Source organism: Monodon monoceros, unplaced genomic scaffold, assembly GCF_005190385.1.
Source record: "Monodon monoceros isolate NGI ecotype Baffin Bay Population unplaced genomic scaffold, NGI_Narwhal_1 Super_Scaffold_2, whole genome shotgun sequence".
NCBI lineage: Eukaryota > Metazoa > Chordata > Mammalia > Artiodactyla > Monodontidae > Monodon > Monodon monoceros.
Window position 1 is genome coordinate 8,333,725 of NW_021703776.1, and position 6,321 is coordinate 8,340,045.

Here is a 6,321-nt window from a genome sequence, read left to right on the forward strand (position 1 = left end):
AAAAACCTCTCTTCCCTACTCCTTTGAAAGCCTACCGTTTCCCATATGACTGTCGAGACCATCTTTTTTTTTTTTTTTTTTTTTTGCGGTACGCGGGCTTCTCACTGCTGTGGCCTCTCCCGTTGCGGAGCACAGGCTCCGGTCGCGCAGGCTCAGCGGCCGTGGCTCACGGGCCCAGCCGCTCCGCTGCATGTGGGATCCTCCCAGACCGGGACACGAACCCGCGCCCCCTGCATCGGCAGGCGGACTCTCAACAACTGCACCACCAGGGAAGGGAAGCCCTCGAGACCATCTTTTTAAAGCAATACTAATTTTTTATCTGTAAACTTTGTATATATATTTGTAAGACAATACTAAATCATTTTTTCTGTAATACTAAAACATTTTTTCAATATGTTACAATATCACTTTATTAAAAAACATCAAACTTCCAAAATTGAATTATTGGCTCTTTATTCACTTTCATAAATGGGTTAGTTAAAAGTAGCTCCTGTTAATATCTTCGCTAGGGCTTCCCTGGTGGCGCAGTGGTTGAGAGTCTGCCTGCCGATGCAGCGGATGCAGGTTCGTGCCCTGGTCCGGGAAGATCCCATATGCCGCGGAGCGGCTGGGCCCGTGAGCCGTGGCTGCTGAGCCTGCGCGTCCGGAGCCTGTGCTCCGCAACGGGAGAGGCCACAGCAGTGAGAGGCCCGTGTACCGAAAAAAAAAAAAGAATATCTTCGCTTGAAGTTTCTTTTTTGTAAAAGCCCAGCCTTCCGCCTCACCCCACGTCTTTATTCTGAGATCTCAGTCCCTGTTTGAAGTAGGAAGACTTAGTCTCTTTGGACAAGTGCTGATTATCTTCCAAGGGGTTTGGATCACTTATTTTTCTCCTTGGTCTAGCGGGGGCTAAAAAAAAAAAAAAAGTGAATTATCCTTACTACTTTATTTCTGTTTCTCCTTATTTCTCCTTGGATTTTGCTCTATGAGTGCGGATGCTATACTGTCTGGTGCAAAGATAATTATAACAGAAAAGCATTTTGGCTTTTATTTTTTATTACACTGTACTTTTGTGGTCTTAATGTATTTTGCCATGAATTCAGCCTTTTCCAATATAAATAGTGAAGTCGCTGAATTTTTTCACTTGTTCTTCTCTGATTGTCTTTGCCATCATTCTACTTCAAAACTTTCTGAACACCTCATCTTCAGTGCGTATTGCTGTATACAGCGTGGAGTTGGATTTTCTTTCTAATCCAATCTGAGAATCTTTTAATAGGTGAGTTTTTTCTCTTTGCATTTGATGTGGCAGCTGTTTGAACTTGACTTCACCAAACAAGATAAGTAGATGATAAGTAAATGAAAAGATGTTCAATGTCATTGGACATTACAGAAATTCAAATGAAAACTACTATGCAAATGAGATACCACTACTCACCTATTAGAAAACTGAAATTTAGAAAAATTTTTAGGGGCTTCCCTGGTGGTGCAGTGGTTGAGAATCTGACTGCCAATGCAGGGGACACAGGTTTGATCCCTGGTCTGGGAAGACCCCACATGCCGCGGAGCCACTAAGCCCATGCGCCAAAACTACTGAGCCTGCGCTCTAGAGCCCGCGAGCCATGACTACTGAGCCCACGTGCCACAACTACCGAAGCCCGCGCGCCTAGAGCCCATGCTCCGCAACAAGAGAAGCCACGACAATGAGAAGCTCGCGCACCGCAACTAGAGAAAGCCCGCACGCAGCAACGAAGACCCAACTCAGCCAAAAATAAATAAATAAAATAAGTAAATTTATGATTAAAAAAAAATTTAAACTGACAGTACCAAATGCTGGTGAGGGTGTGGAAGAAACAGAACTCTCCCTCGCTGCTGGTGGGATGGAAGGGATGGAAGAATGGCATAGCCACTTTGGAAGACAGTTTGGTAGTTTCTGATACCAACTCATTCTCTGGAGTAAATCTTATCTTTCAGGTTTATTTAGAGTTACGTTAATCCATTCTAAGCATTTTTGCTAAAGGAAACAATGTTCAAAAGGACCCCAAGGGCTACACAGAAGACGCCATGTAAATGATCATGATCAGTTCATCCTCCCAGGAGGAGGGGGCACTTCCTCCCTGCTTTCTGGCGGAGCTCAAGGCATCTTGGTGCATGAAGCCAGACCTCCACAGACGTGGGCATCAACAGCTCTGATCCACAGCTCGTCTCTTCTGCTTACCTGCTTCTGGTCACTCACCCCACCCCACCTTGATGTTCCCCTCAGTTCCTTGTTGCAGATCACACCCACCTCATAAGAATACTGTGAGAAATCCAGGAGAACAGATTTTGAACGTTGCAGCACACTCCATGGAATAAATGTGTCCATGGGAAGCCCTCCCTAGACTGTATTTTCAGCACCTCTAATGGTTTAATCAAGGATTTATTTTGGAAGAAGAAAAAAGGTGGCCACGATGGACTCGCTGCTGTCTGTCATGGGGTTTGGCACTGGGGTATTATCAAGCTTTTCAAAAGCATCGCACCTCACCCCACTCTCGGCATCTACACCTGCACAACACAATTCCACTTACGTACCAAAAACCAGAGTTTTGTTTTTTCATGTTGAGTTTCAATGTTGAGATGATTTCATTGACATTTCAAATTTTTTTTTTTCTGACAAAATATTACCTGAAAGTCATCTGTTTTTTCAGTCCTATCCTTAAAAACCATCTTTCTGACGGATGCTTAAAATTTTCACCAAAAAAAGACAAAACTATTGAAAAGGCAGGCACAGCATGAGTGTGGTCTTGTCCTGTGATGGGTTTCATCTTGGTGCTGGAAGCTTCCCTCTCTGGGGCAGAACTGGAGTGTCTGCCTCATGGTGGTTGTACCTCAGGAATGTGCCCGGTGGGGCTTGGTGCCGGGCCCAAGGCTCCACTTGCTGTGACCTTTTAGGATGCTGACCTCTGTGCTTTGTTTTGGCAGCTTCCTGAGTTGAGCTCCTCTGAGGATGAGAGCTTTTCTTCCGTGACCAGACGGACGTCCCTGACAAGGGTCCTAAAGCACAGCACCCCAGAGGGAGCTGCCCCCAGCTGGCACTCAGGGCTACTGGGCGATGTCCCCTCACGCCAGGAAGGGGGCTCTGCAGGCGGGTCCCCACTGCCTGTGCACTCCCCCTGGGACCTCCCTTCGTCCCCGGGAGAGCTCAGCCCCAAGGCCCCCCTCAGAAAGAGGCGGCTTTCCACCATCCGGGCCTCTGAGGTGTCCAGTGGGCAGCTAGGATCCAACTCGGACCCCTTTGCGCTTGAGGAAGATCCACCCGTGCCAGCCTCGGTCACCCGGCGGCGGCAGCAGCAGCAGCGCAGGTCCCCCCGAGCAAGGAGATCGCCACCAAACCCGGGATTGCCCGGGATCCCGAACACAGCCAGGAGGAGGCCACGGGACCTGAAGAGGCTGGCTGCTGCGGTAGGACCTGACCCCCACCCATCCCCTGGAGCTCTCGGTCCCTGCCCAAGGCCCCCTGGGAAGCATCCTGGTGGCAACTGAGAGAGCAAACGCTGCCCTTTCCTCACTGATGGGCCCCTGGCCTGGGCATTGTGAGGTCACCAGGACTGGAGGAGATCGTCCAGCTCAGGGCCCTGCCTGTACCCCATCCTTCCCCCACTCTGAGGGGTCCCCGTGACCCCACGGGAAGGACCTTTGCTTGTGCCATGAAATATGTGCCTCCCACGGTTCCCATGTGCTCCCCAAACTCCTTAGCATAGCCTGCCTTCCCGTGCTGTAGGGATGAGACAGCACAGGGTGGGAGTCCCCAGAAAGCCCCTTGCTCTATCCTCCTCTCAGCCACGAGCCCCTGCAGCCGCACCTGCTCCCCTGTTCTGGCCGACCTCGGGGTCCTGATGGGTGGAGGGTCTCCTGGTCCCTTCCCGCTGTGAGCTCTGCTTCCCAGCCCCTCAGCTGGTCCTCTGGTGACCTCATGTTCTAGGAGCTTCTCGGGAAGGGGCACTGCTGTGGACACTGCTGCCTTGCCTGTCACACGAGATCCTCTGCCCATTTTTAATTTGGGTTTGCTTTGGGGCTATTGAGTTATATAAATTCTTTATCTATTTTGGATATTAACCCCTTATCAGATATGATACGATTTGCAAATATTTTCTCCCATTTCATAGGTTGCTTTTCATTTTGTTGATGGTTTCCTTTGCTGAGCAGAAGCTTTTTAGTTTGTTTTTACTTTTATTGCCTTTGCTTTGGTGTCAAATTAAAAAATCATCACAAAGACCATTGTCAAGGAGCTTACCCCCATGTTTTCTTCTAGGACTTTTATGGTTTTAGGTCTGACATTCAAGTTTTTAAGCCGTTTTGAGTTGGTTTTTGTGTATGGTGTATGATAGTGTTCCAGTTTCATTGTTTCTGCATGTGGCTGTCTGGTTTTTCCAACACAATTTATTGAAGAGACTGTCCTTTCCTTATTGTACATTCTTGGCTCTTTTGTCATAAATTGACCATATGTACATGGGTTTATTCCTAGGCTCTCTATGCTGTTCCTTTGATCTATGTGTCTGTTTTTATGCCAATACCATATTGTTTTTATTACTATGGCTTTGTAAAATAGTTTGAAATCAGGACGCATGATGCCCCCAGCTTTGTTCTTTCTCAAGATTGTTTTGGCTCTGTGGGGGCCTTTGTGGTTCCACATGAATTTTTAAATTGTTCATAAAAATTTTTTTGTAAAAAATGCCATTAGAATTTTGATAGAGATTGCACTGAATCTGTAGATGGCTTTGGGTAACATGGACACTTTAACAATATCAATTCTTCCAGTCCATGAGCACAGAATATCTTTTCATTTATTTGTGTCATCTTCATTGCCTAGTGGTCTCTTTTCTCTTTCCTGTCTTATTTTTTCACCCTACTTCTTCAGAGTGTCATTCGGTTCTACCTTCCAAGGTTACCTACTGCAGGATGACTTGACTTTCCAGGAGCTCCCTCATTCCCGTAAGTTCCTCTCATTGGCATTTTGCCCCCTCTGCTTGGCTTCACTTGCCTTTCTGGGGCCGCTGCTCATGGAGTGAGTTTTTCTGATGCCACCCTCCACACCCTGCTGAGTCTCAGGACCGTGCCTGGTTGTAGTCAGGAGCAGGTAATTACCAGCAGATAAGAAGCTCTGTGTGCATTTCTGGGTGGGACCTGTCGACCGGGGGCTGCCCAGGGGCCTCGGCTGCCTCTCCATTGCAGGACAGATGCTTCCTCTCACTGGTCAGTATCCCCACAAGCTAATGTCCTTCTGCTAGGAGAAGCATGAGCCTGGCTGGAATATTCTGGAGCTCAAGGAGAGAAGGGGCGTGCAGGTCTCACTGTTTTTGGTGGGGGGAGATTGTCACAAACCCTACCTGCCCCCAGCTGAGCCTGGGTCCCCAGAAACAGTGCAGCCCCTCCATGCAGGCAGAGACCCTCTTCCTCAATCACTGGGACAGACACTGAGTCCTCCACAGCACCAGGCTCTCCCATTCCTCATTTTGCCCCTAGGGCTTGCCTCTATTTTTATACTTTCAGGGTATTTGGGGGACCCTGACCCACAGCGGGCCTGCCATCGGTGGCCGGCAGACCCCAGCCTTCTTTCCTTTCGCCTCCGCGATTGTCCTCTGAGATCCAGTCCCCACACCAAACACCACGGGATCTGGCTAAGCCACCTGAGCCCTGCCCCCCTCCACTTTCTATGTGCCTCTGCCTTGTTCAGCAACCTAAGTCATCCTGCTTCCATCTTCCCCACGCTGTCCTGGGGACCCTCTCCCTCCCTTCCCTGCCCTGGGCAGCTCTGGAAGAGCCCCTTGAAAACACAGCAGGGAAATGGCCCGTCTAGACAGCCTCACACAGACACTCACCTGCAGGTGCCAACCACCCCTCACGTTCCCCTAGGGACCATGCCTAGCTGGTCCCTCCTTGTTCCTGTCCCCTCCCCAGTGACCTCTCTGTGCCCTTGTCAGACCCAGATCCTGGGGTCCTAACCCCATCCACTCACATACCTGCCTGTCCCCACACTGGGATTCGGTCCTCTGGGAGGTTGCTAGCTCCGTCTTGGGGTCATGGTGCCCGGCATGCGGGGGCGGAGCCGTGGATGCTGGCGAGGCCAGCTCTCACTTGTGAGTCCTGGGTGGTGCCCGAAAGTCAACCCGTGTGAGGGTCTGCAGCCCTGTGTGGGGACCTGCTTTTCCAACACAGATTGTCTCTAGCAAAGGTCAGTGCTCCTACAAGGTAGACCTCAGAGATGCCTTTCTTTTAACAGACAGAGCGGCTGAGGCAGTGGGAGATCCACCAGCTTCAGAGCATCGAGGAGGCCACCCAGCACGAACTTACCATCGAAGACGACTG